The 12002-nt window shown below is 37.8% G+C and overlaps 1 long non-coding RNA gene across 2 annotated transcripts in view; it reads left to right on the top strand.

Annotated features, from left to right (window-relative positions):
* The window catches only part of LOC102261003, a 934325-nt gene that overhangs the window by 106150 nt on the left and 816173 nt on the right, over positions 1–12002 (top strand). The window lies entirely within an intron of this gene.

Genomic DNA, 12002 nt, shown 5'->3' with positions numbered 1-12002 from the left:
CATTCTTGCTTCAATAAGGCACCGTAGCTAGATTCATGAGAGAATTCGGTGTGCCCCATCTCCCTTAAGTGTTTAGGAATTCTTACATGAAATGGTTGAAAGTAGACAGTGGCCTGGTAGAAAGAAAACCAATTAGTGACATGACTCTTGGAACTTTAACTCTTATGGTTTGTTTCCTTATCTGTGAAATGGGGACAGGTAGCCCATGCCCTATGTATCCCACAGGATTAAATACTGTAAGACTCTTCCCAAACATAAGTGATAACTGGGTTATTTTCTAGCAGTTTACTGGACACCATGCTAAACTAGGCACACCGTTTCCAAGTAAGATAATCCTATCAAGAATATATTAAATACCAGCCACTATGTTTTGTATCTTGGAGAAGATACAATGTATAAAGACTTGGTTTCTGTCTGTATTAATTTTCCATTACTGTGACCACAATTGGCTGCTCAAAGGAATGCACATTTGATATCTCACATTTTTCCATCGATCTGACACATTTTACATGGGTCCTCTGCTTAGTTAGGGTCTTAAAAGGCTAAAATCAAGATGTCAGTTTATGTGCATCCTCGTGTGTAGTTTGACTAGGAAAATACTCACTTCTAAGCTCTTTCAAATGGTTGGGTAGAAATCATTTCCCTACAGTGGTAGGACGGAGGTCTCAGTTTCTGTGCTGGCTCCCTGGGTGGGCGTGTGGGGGAAAGGGTTGCTCTCTGCCCCTAGAGGCACGCCTGGAGTCCCCAGCCACATGCACCCTCCACAGGCAGTTCACAACCTGGTTGTGTGCTTTTTACCAGACAGCAGGTGATGTGTCTCTCCCAATCTACTGTCCATTCAAGGAATCCACTCACTAGGTCAAGCCTACCTCAAAAGGGATATTCTCCTTTTTGATTGACTAAAAATCAATTGATTAGTAACTTAATCGGGAATAACCTCCCATGCTATTCACTAGCCCTATGCACACTCAAGGGTTGGTAACAGAGTGTGTACAACAGAGGACAGGAAGGAACCTTGGGGGCCATCTTGGTACTTTATTACTTGACTAGAGGCCCAGTGCATGAAATTCATGCATGGAGGGGTGTCCCTCAGCCTGGCCTGCACCCTCTCCAATCCAGGACCCCTTGGGGGATGTCCGACCGCCGGTTTAGGACATCCCTCTCGCAATCCAGGACCGCTGGCTCCTAACTGCTCACCTGCCTGCCAACCTGCCACCGTGGCTTTGTCCGGAAGGATGTTCGGAAGATGCCTGGTCTAATTAGCATATTACCCTTTTATTAGTATAGATGACTGAAGTTTTAGAGTATGCCAAGAAACATCATTTTGGCTGCATAATTCTCCTATGTTGTAGAAAATCTCACCTTTTTTTGTGACAGGAGAATACACACAGAAACCTCTAAGCAGTTCTACAGTTCCAATGAGCTGGTGCTGCTTAGTTAACTCTGATTAGCCTAAAGTGACATGGCATTAATTTAAATTATGTCTCATTGATTGCTAATATGCATAAAGATTTTTCTAACATGTTATTTACCATTTGTCTTAGTTTGAGTCTGTAATGCAGAAACTGCTAAGATGCCTCTTACTCCATCCTCTTGATACTCAAATATTTTTGGAATAAATAAATTGATAATTTGATGAATTAAGTTCCTGCTCAGTGTGCATTTTTCATTTCACTATAAAGTACGGTGTCTGGGTTTAGGATTCAAAGGCTCTGATTCCCATGCCAGCTCTGTTGCTACCTTACTCTACCTGCACTTTGGGGGTCCCAGATTACCTTATGTAAAATGAGGCATCCCCTCTGACATCAAAGTTTTATAGACTTCTTGGTATTATTTACATAAATTTGAGATTATCTTTGAAGGAAAAGTATTTTCAGTATATTTATATATAAATTTGACCTTCATAAGATTATTAGCATTTGATAGAAAGTCTGTAAGTGATTATGGATTTACATTGCAGAATGTTGAAGATGTAGATTACTAATCGACAACTTTATAACAAAACAAGAAATAGGCTGAGTAAGCTTCCAAATGGAGAACATGCCTTTAGAATAAGTCAATTTAAAAGTCTCATAAAAATTTTGATCCAGGAGGCTCCTGATGAAGGAAGCCATTATTCCCTTTTTACATTCCAGTTCTTTACTTTTATTTACCCATGTGTGTGTTATTTCAGCGGCCATATTTTAAGTAATTCTTCTGGTCTTTGTCTTGTTTGATATTGTAACTGAAAAGCAGTACTCAGTGTTATTTGCACTGACTCTATGCCAGTCACTATGTTAAGCACCTTACCTGCATGAGCTAGTTTAATCCTGATAACTGGGAGGGTAAATGCTCTTGTCCAAACTTAAAAGGAGGGACATGAATCTTATAAAGTTTACATGACTTATCCATGAGGTACGCCCTGAAAGTCAAAGCTGGGATTTTAATCCAATTCTTGTTTCATTGTTTTCTTTCCTCTGCCTCTATTATAATTTATTGTTGTGCTTTGTCTCTATTATGGCCATTTGATGATTTAAAAATTGACATGAAAGGTGGGTATAACTGTGGTATTCCTTACCACTGCTTCTGGATGTTGCTGTTGTCCAAGAATGGCGGACTTCAAGGTCCTTCAAGACAAGAATCTATATTTTAATTATTATCTTCCCCACTACTGATCTCAATACTGGGAAGAAAGACTACTAGTGTTTGCTATTTATCTCACATATTAATGTAATTTCATCAAAAAGTTGTTATGAATACATAAAATAAAAACAAACTAGACAGTAAATTTAAAACAAAAATTACAAACCTACTACTAAATATAAAATAAATCAAATGTAAAATTATGAAAGATTAATGTGGAACATACATTATTATTTTATTATAGACTAGTGGCTCAGTGCACAAATTCAAGCACATTGAAAGGAAATTAAGTAGAAGAAATATTTTAATATTGCTAGTAAACCTTTCTCTATAATAGAAGTGTCAACCAAATTCATGATCAACAATGACAGATAGAAACACACGCATGCAATTGGCATCAGCAAGAGCTTTATATGTATTGCACATGCGTGAGTCAACTTAGCCTTTTATAGATATAGTATAAACTTGCTTAATTAGACATGCTTTCTGATGTAGCTAAGCTTTTCCCAGCCCGGTGAAGCACCCCAACTTCTCTTTCAGGTAATTGTCAGCAACACAGCAGTAAATATCAACATGAAGCAGATTATTATTGTAGATCACACAGGGAGAACAAAGGGTAAAACATTTAACTGCAGCAGTGTTTGTCTTTATTCTGCACAGTGAGAAAACCTGAAGTCATTTTCAAAGTCCACCATTTCTTCTTTTCAGTCCGGTCAAGTTTCTAAACTTTCTAAATCTCCGTTTTCTGGCTAATGAAAAGAAAATAGGATTCCACCAAGTCGCCTTTCTACCTACTCCAGGACTTCTGTGAGATTCAAATGAGATGAGGCATGGGAAAATGCTTCACAGACATTTGGTTAAAGTGTAAAATGTTTCCATCTGGCTATAAAGCAAGTCATGTTCCTGGGCTGAAGGAACTCCAAGGAGGCTAGTCGCTAGGGAGAGAAAGCTGGGTGTTGCTACCTGACATCATTACCTGGCGCTCACAGCCACCATTTCTGGGCTAGGCTGGGCTGTGGGCCACATTTTGCATCATGGGGTCTCGGCAGCATTGGCTGCGATATGGTGGGGTGTCCCTCTGGGGTGGTGGCAGGGCCTGTGTCCCACTTGGTGGAAGCTGAGTGTTGCTTTATGGGTATCAGGTCCATTTCTCTGTAAATGGCCAGTGTGTGTCATGGCAGCTCCTGCATTGAGCATCTGCCCCTGGTGGTCAGTGTGTGTCATAGCAACTGGTCAGACGGACACTTATCATATTAGCCTTATAGATAGATTAGGGGCAGGTAAAATTAATTGTCACTCATTAATAAGTTAAAATGTATTAAATAAGTTTTGGCCATGAAAAACTTACAATAAATGTTATTTAATCATTTCTTCAAAAATTCAATCTTAAATATAAAGTTTATCATTGGTGTCATTGTGGAATCCCAAGTGCATTTTGTGCAGTTTTCCAGCTGCTCTAAAGGTGCTTTATAACTATGCAATCAGAAAATGGAAAAAAAGATAGTTATAAGCTAACTGCACATTTTCCTCTTCTGTGATTCTCTGAAATATGATACCATCTCTTCTTTGAGGTGATATATAGAATCTTTTGGTGGGAAGGAAGTAGATGTTGTGGATAGAACTATAGTAGCCATTATAATAATATGAGGTTATAGCAATGTAGTGTTCTATTAAAAATGCATTTCTGGCCCTGGCTTGTTTGGCTCAGTGGATAGAGTGTTGGCCTGTGGACTGAAGAGTCCTGGGTTCGATTCCAGTCAAGGGCACATGCCTGGGTTGTGGGCTCAATCCCCAGCAGGGGACTTGCAGGAGGCAGCCGATCGATGCTTCTCTCTCATCATTGATGTTTGTCTCTCTCTCCCTCTGTGAAATCAAGAAAATATATATATATAAATACAAGAAATAAAAATGCATTTCTAGCCATTTTAATATTCTTTGGTTTTCCTCTAGTATATTTGGAGATTCTGCTCTATTTTATTTTAGCTTATTATAATGTTCATATTCAGCTTATGTAGCAGGTTTTAAATCAAAGAAAAAATTATTCTTAATAAAGATGTTGTTTTTTGAATTGGCATTTTCTTCTCTTTGGAGATTATAGAGGTAAAAAGGATGCTTCCTAAACATCCTTTGCTCGATTCACATTTTAATGTATCATGTCAGTGTCTGAGTGTGTCTCTAGATGTAATGTTTCATATTTAGTATATTTTAATATACCAAAAATATTATTATACTAAAAATAGTAATATTTTTCTTATAAAATAGCACACAATATCAAATACTGTAAAGTAGTATTGTAATAACTACCCCCCTTAGTCCCTCACATGGTCTCATGGAGTAAGTGTACACACATGAGAGCAAACACGTATGATATATGATATATACATATGCACACATACATAATCCTCTTTCCATTTAAGGTAAAGAACTGAACTAGAACCAGGATAGGTGCTAGGTTAGATTGATCTAAAAAGGAAGAAAACACAATTCCTATTTGAGGGACATCCAATCTAATGAAACTCAGACCTCATTGTTCTTATGAGTATGTTTTGTGTGTGTGTGTGTGTGTGTGTGTGTGTGTGTGTGTAAATAAATTAAAAATCTTAGACAAGTTAACAAAAAGAATGACTACTATGTCCTCCTGTATAAACCAGTTCTCTTTGTTCTGTTACTGGAGAGAACTAGAATTATGCAATCAGATTTATTACTTTTAATGCAGCAGATGTTTTTAACAAATATAAGCATACTTCACTTTGTGTGATAATCTCTGAAAAATAACTTGTAACCTAAAAACTTTTATAAAGCACTAGTAAAACTGATTTAATCAAATAATGCTTTTTTAAAAAAAATATTACTTTTGTTGATTTCAGAGAGGAAGGGAGATGGAGAAACATCAATGATGAGAGAGAATCATCAATTGGCTGCCTCCTTATCGCCCCCTACTGGGGATTGAGGCCTGCCTTCTGCACATGCCCTGACCAGGAATGGGAGCTGGGACTCTTCAGTCCGCAGGCCAAAGCTCTATCCACTGGGCCAAACCGGCCAGGGCAAAATAATGCTTTCTTAAAGTCAAGGAATCAGTGCTAGCTGGTTTTGCTCAGTGGATAGAGCACATGGATTGAAGGGTCCCGGGTTTGATTCCAGTCAAGGGAATGTACCTCTCCCAGAACATGGTCAGGGCGCATGCTGGAGGCAGCCAATCGATTTGTCTCTCTCACTCTGTCTCTCTCCCTCCCTTCCACTCTCTCTAAAAATCAATGGAAAATATCCTCAGGTGAGTATTAACAAAATAAATAAATAAATAAACTCAAAGAATCAGCCCATAATATATATATATAGTAAGTTTTGGGTCTTTATATTTACTGTTTTGTCTCGAAGTATAACTTCATCCCATTCTCACAAGTCAGATTCAGGCCAATCTCCTGACAACTTTGTGGAATAGTTCTCTGAATGTGGGAATTAAATTTGCATGTCTGTGATTTCAGTTATGAGCACTTTTTCATAGATTTATCGTACACTGAATTTTCACTTGTCTCCAACCAGTCTTCATATATATTTTTGAAAATATAGGTTGTGGTTTTTTTGTTGCTTTGTTGTTGTCAGACCTACTAGTGCTTTTGATTAATTGCATGAAGGGTGCTATAAAGACGCTATTATTCCTTTCCAAGTGTCAACACTCTCCTCTCATAAAATCTGTGTTTTTCTTATCCCTACGAAATTAAATGACCTTGCCACAGTTATGACATCCTTTAGCCATAAAGCGAGTATTACAGGAAATAAATAATATGACCATCATCTCCTAATAGGAATGGTGAAAGCTCAGGGGAAATAACCCTATTTATGAACACGAGCCTTGTCATTCTCACTTTTCCTTCCCCATTGCTTGCATGTCAGTACAGCACACCGTTGTCCTTGTCTTCTGCCGGGACTTCTGCAGGTCTTAACTGGTCTCTCTTTAACAGCTCTTGTCCCCCCTGTAATTACTGAGACATTGAGTGAGCCCCCATACACTGTTTTAATGCAAATACTAGTATGTCCCAGTGATGGCATTAGGCTGCTAAAATTATCAAAGGCACCTAAGATAAAGTTCACTTTCTGCAGGATCATCAATTATAAATCCTTGCATGATTGACCTTTGATTATCTCATGGATTCAAATAGTGCCACTTTCTTCCTACATTCTGTTCACAATGGACTTTTAAGCATACTCTTTGCATTTCAAGAATTCCACATGCCGTTGCCAAGAGGTTGCCTCCCCGATCCTACTCTGATGTTTATATGCCCTCCTCATCCTTCAGTGCTAAGCTCAGATTTTACTACTTCCCCCTGCCCAGGACTAGATCATTGTCCTGTGATATGCCTTTTTAATATCCTGTAATTCTACTTTCTACCACTTCTCAGAAATAACTAATAGCATATGTAATAGTTTGATATCAGTCTCCTTAATGAGAATACAAGGGCAATTGCTGTCTTGATCACAACTGTACCCCCAATGCCCAGTTAGCTGCTCAATCACCATTTGATAGATGAATGAAAGTATGTTTAAAGAATAACTCATCTGGATCCAATTCACCCTTTTTTTCTATGACATTTCATACCCTGCACCTACTATAGATAACTTAGATCAGTGGCTCTCAACCTTGGCTGCACATTAGAATCACCTGGGAATCTTTTTAAAATCCTGATTTCTGGGCCTCATCTTCCGATCCTCCGGAAATTCTGTTTCTTTGTTACTAATGTTGTGGCCCCACTTCATAACAAAGAAACAGAATTTCTGGAGGATGAGGCCCAGAAATCAGGATTTTAAAAAGATTCCCAGGTGATTCTAATGTGCAGCCAAGGTTGAGAACCACTGACTTAGATGGAGCCTAGATTTTTTTTCACTTATTGATCAAACAATGATAATTCATCTGTCATGTTTTACTATTGTTTTAGGTCTGGATTCAAAGTTAAATAAAACAAATGTACTAGTATTTCATTCAGATGATACTTTCCTCTTGGGGTTTAGATAGGTTTTTATAAATTCACCATAATTATTCTGGTATGTTAGTGGTTATAATTCTCCTGCTACATGTGAAGGAATTGAGGATTATTAGCTCCATTCGGATCTATATTCACAAGCTGTTTTCCTCTTACATCAGAATGGCTGCCATAGTATTGCTGAGTCAGATTACACTGAGTCATGGTCTCCAAGAAGAATCATGTGTTGATGTAGTTCTTTAACAAGTACCACGAGGTGATTCTTCTTAACCATTTAAAAACACTTAAAAAAAAAACAAACATTTAAAAATATTTGGATTGCCATAATATTACAGATTATAGCATAAACTTTATTTTAATATAATTTAGTAATACTCATATCATACATAAAATATTACGTTTTTCTACCTACAGCTTTGTTTAATTTATTTTAAATGACTTACATGAGAAAGTCATAATTTTTCAAGGGAAGTTTCAAAGATGGTATGTGGAGTTTGGTTTAGGAAATAAAATATATTAAAATATAGATTTTAGTAGGTTTTATAAATCAAAAATATATAAAAATAATTTCAATTATTCTTCCATTTTTCACTGAAATAAAATAACTGTTTCCTTTTTTAGATGTACTGATTTTCTCATGAATGATGAGATGAGGGAGATAGGTTCATGATGTTTAAAAAGCCTCGCTGAAGAATAATACATTAAAATGTGTATTGACTTTGTCATAACATATGAAAAGAATAGATATGATTTTTACTAAATATATATTTTTAATGTTGGTGTTTGATATGTTAGAGAAACCTTGGAATGGTTTCTTGAGAATTTGCAAAATTACTCTATTATGCATTTTATTACCTTATAAACATTTTGTAACATTTTTCTTATGTTTCCTGCCTGTAAGTAGTAGTCATTTGTGAAATAAAATTTTAAAACTAATTAAATTTTAAAATATATGACTAATATAAACAATTAAAACCAATATAATTTTCAAAACTTTCATGGAATCCATGAGGGAAAAAGAAATATGTGCACATACTCATTCAGGCTCCACTATTTTCTACAGTCACCTGAGATGTATTTCAAGTGTTCTGTCTAAATATTAAGTAACATTTTATTTTTTATTAAAATAGTAGTGGAATTTGTCTTTATTAATTGCTTTCATGGAAGGAACGCTGGAACAGCATCATGCTCTCCTGAAGGGTCTCAGACGTCCGTTTTGGAAATGTGGTATTAGAGAACGTAGATACCAGCTAGTTCTACCTTTGGGGTGTTTGTATTCATGTTCAGGGGAGAGATTGGCAGAGCCTCATTCTATGGCAGAGCAGGTTCCTGCCTTGATCTCCTTCCCTTTTAAAGACATCTTTAATGCTGTCTTCCTTGTCTTAAAATATGCATTCCGTTTCTAGAGACGAATCACTTCCTAACACTTTGCAGCATATATTCCTTGATATCACCCCAATATGTCCCTCATCCTCACAAGTTCTCAGTGGTCACACGTAACTAAAAATTGAAAAGTAACCACACTTCCATGTTGGGTACCCCTTTTCTAATGGATCAGCATATAATCGCTTCTCCACCTTTTGGGTAAGATCATCTGTCCAGTGGATCAGTATTATGTAGATGGTGGGTGTATGGAAACCACTTCTGAATGGGAGGAGGGTCGGAAGTAAAGGGAATCACCCTGATTTGTGTAATGGCATTACAAATCCAAGCCTTTATAGTATAGCAAGTATTATCTGACAATCCAGGAAAGCACACAGCCCCCATATATTTATTGAAGAAGCCTCAACTCTACTGTCAGAACAGTAGTGTGAGGGGTAAAGTTTATTGCCTCTTCCTATGAAATTGTTCTTGTTTTCAAAATATTTGTTCAGCGAGGACATGTTTAGATACCCTCTTGTCCATTGGGTAAAATGACTGAGTTCAGGCTAAGTCATTGTGGCTTAATTGTCTGTTGTTTTTCTTCTCAGTTCTAGTATTCACAAAACCTTCACGTTAATCAGTTTTCCCCTGTCAGGCAGAACATACTTAAACTTTGACTTGTGATATAAACATGATCGTTTTTTACTTTTTGAGAAATGTTGTTAGGTACTACCCTAGTTTAATCAAAAATCTATTCTTATTGGTATTGTCTTTGACTATCCTCTTGTGACAATGAAAATTTAATACCCTCTTTTCTGTTTTAGCCCCTTGCCTTGCAAACATTTATCAAAGAGTAGAATAGATTTTGGATGACTGTGGAGTTTCGGGAATAACATCTTATAACAGTGAAATTAATGAGTGTAAAACAAAGAGAAGCACTCCTTTTGAAGGACACAGTGATAATGAACCTGTAAACATTTCTGAAACTCATCTGGCTTATGTTGATTGGTCTGGTACTTAGATTATATATAAACAGAGTCTTGAATGACAAAGGATATTTCTTTTAGTTGGCTAATGAAGGGTATGAATTTTATATAATAAATCACTGTATGCACTTGGACTCTCAAAAACAATATCCCTAAAATAATGTAAAAGGTAATCGTCTAGAACAGTGCTGTCAAATAGAAATATAACGAGAGCTACACATGTAATTTTAAATCTCTAGTAGACACATTAAGAAAAGGTAAAATGAAACATGTGAAATTCATCTCAATATATTTTTGATACAGTGCATCTAAAATATAACCTTTTGACATAGATTGTAAAAAATATTAGTGAGATATTTTGTTACTTTTTCATAGTAAGTTATCAAAATCTGGTGTGTATTTTTGAAAGGAAAAATCTCTGTTTCTCCTCTGTTTTCAATACTTCTGACACCATGTATGTGTGGATTTTTGCTACAAATACTGAATTCTGACACTATCTACCTAGAAATTGTGTCAGATTCTACAGGGTAGGGGCTCAGTCCTAATGGACTGTCCTCACTTCCGATGCCAATTGCAAGTTCAGACTGTCACCTGTACTCTGACCAACCTGCCATAAATTAGTGGTTCCCACAATCCCCTCTGAGGATCAATACTTTGCTGCAAAGGATCCCATCACTCAGGGAAACATTTAATTACATTTACTGACTTATTATAAAAGGATACAACCCAGGAAGAGCCAGGAGGATGTGATGCATAGAGCAGGTATGTGGGAAGGGGTATGAAGCTTCTATGTCCTCTCTGGACACATCACCCACCCAGCATCTACACATGTTCACCCACCATAGGGGGGCTCACCAAATCTCATTGTTCTGGAGGTTTTATGGGGTTTAATCTATTCAACTCTACCCCTTCCACTTCCTAAAGGTCCAGAGTTGGTGCAAAAAATTCCAGCTCTCCAATCACTTTCTCTTTCTGGTGACCAGCCCCCATCCGGAGGTTGTCTAGAGTCCCCACACTGAGACCCCTCATTAGCATAAACTCAGTTGTGCTCTAAGGGGGTTCTTTATGAATAGACACTTCTATTGCTCAGGCAATTCCAAAGGTTTTATGAATCTGTGCCAGGTACTAGGGACAAAGAACAAGAATATTTTTTTAATATATTTTATTGATTTTTCACAGAGAGGAAGAGAGAGGGACAGAGAGCTAGAAACATCGATGAGAGAGAAACATCGATCAGCCGCCTCCTGCACACTCCCCACTGGGGATGTGACCGCAACCAAGGCACACGCCCCCAACCAGAATCCAACCTGGGACCCCTGAGTCCGCAGGCCGATGCTCCATCCACTGAGCCAAACCGGCCAGGGCAATATATTTTTTTTTTATTATGCCACAATTTTACATTTACGGCATATCTCAGTCGCAATCAGCCACATTTCATGTTGTTAATAGCACATACTAGTATCTGTATGGCTGTTGTGTTGGACAGGACAGGGATAGAAGAGCACTGGATATGCTAGCTGTGAGGTTAGGCAACCCACTTCTCTTTTCATTGCTTCAGTTTCTTCATTTGTGAGACAAATGGGTTAGATAAATGGTTTATGCTATCATCCTATATAATAAAAGCATAGTATGCAAATATTCCCCTCTATCGGGAGTTTGTCTGGGAGTTCAACCAAGGAGCAGGGCCGGCTGGGGGAAGGGAAGGAGGCCCTGGCCAGTGGTGGCAGGCAACTGCGGGGAGGGAGGGAGTAACTGGCCAGCAGCCACTAGGGACCCTACCAGTGCTCGAATTTCATGTGCTGAGCCTCTAGTTTTCAATATGAAGTTATGCTTCTCTTGAAAGTTATGTTATATAACTTGAGAAAAGGCCATCTACCCTAATAAAAGAGAAACATGGTAATTAGCGTACGACCGCTACACTTTTCATTGGCTAATCAGTGAGTATATGCAAATTAACTGTCAGCCAAGATGGCGGCCGGCAGCCAGGCACTGAAGCGAGCACGAGGCTTGCTTGCTGCAGACTCCAACGTTCCCCGCCTCACTTGCCAGCCTCTCA

This window comes from Myotis brandtii, unplaced genomic scaffold (assembly GCF_000412655.1).
Source record: "Myotis brandtii unplaced genomic scaffold, ASM41265v1 scaffold375, whole genome shotgun sequence".
Taxonomy (NCBI): domain Eukaryota; kingdom Metazoa; phylum Chordata; class Mammalia; order Chiroptera; family Vespertilionidae; genus Myotis; species Myotis brandtii.
This window is presented reverse-complemented; position numbering and strand designations above follow the sequence as displayed.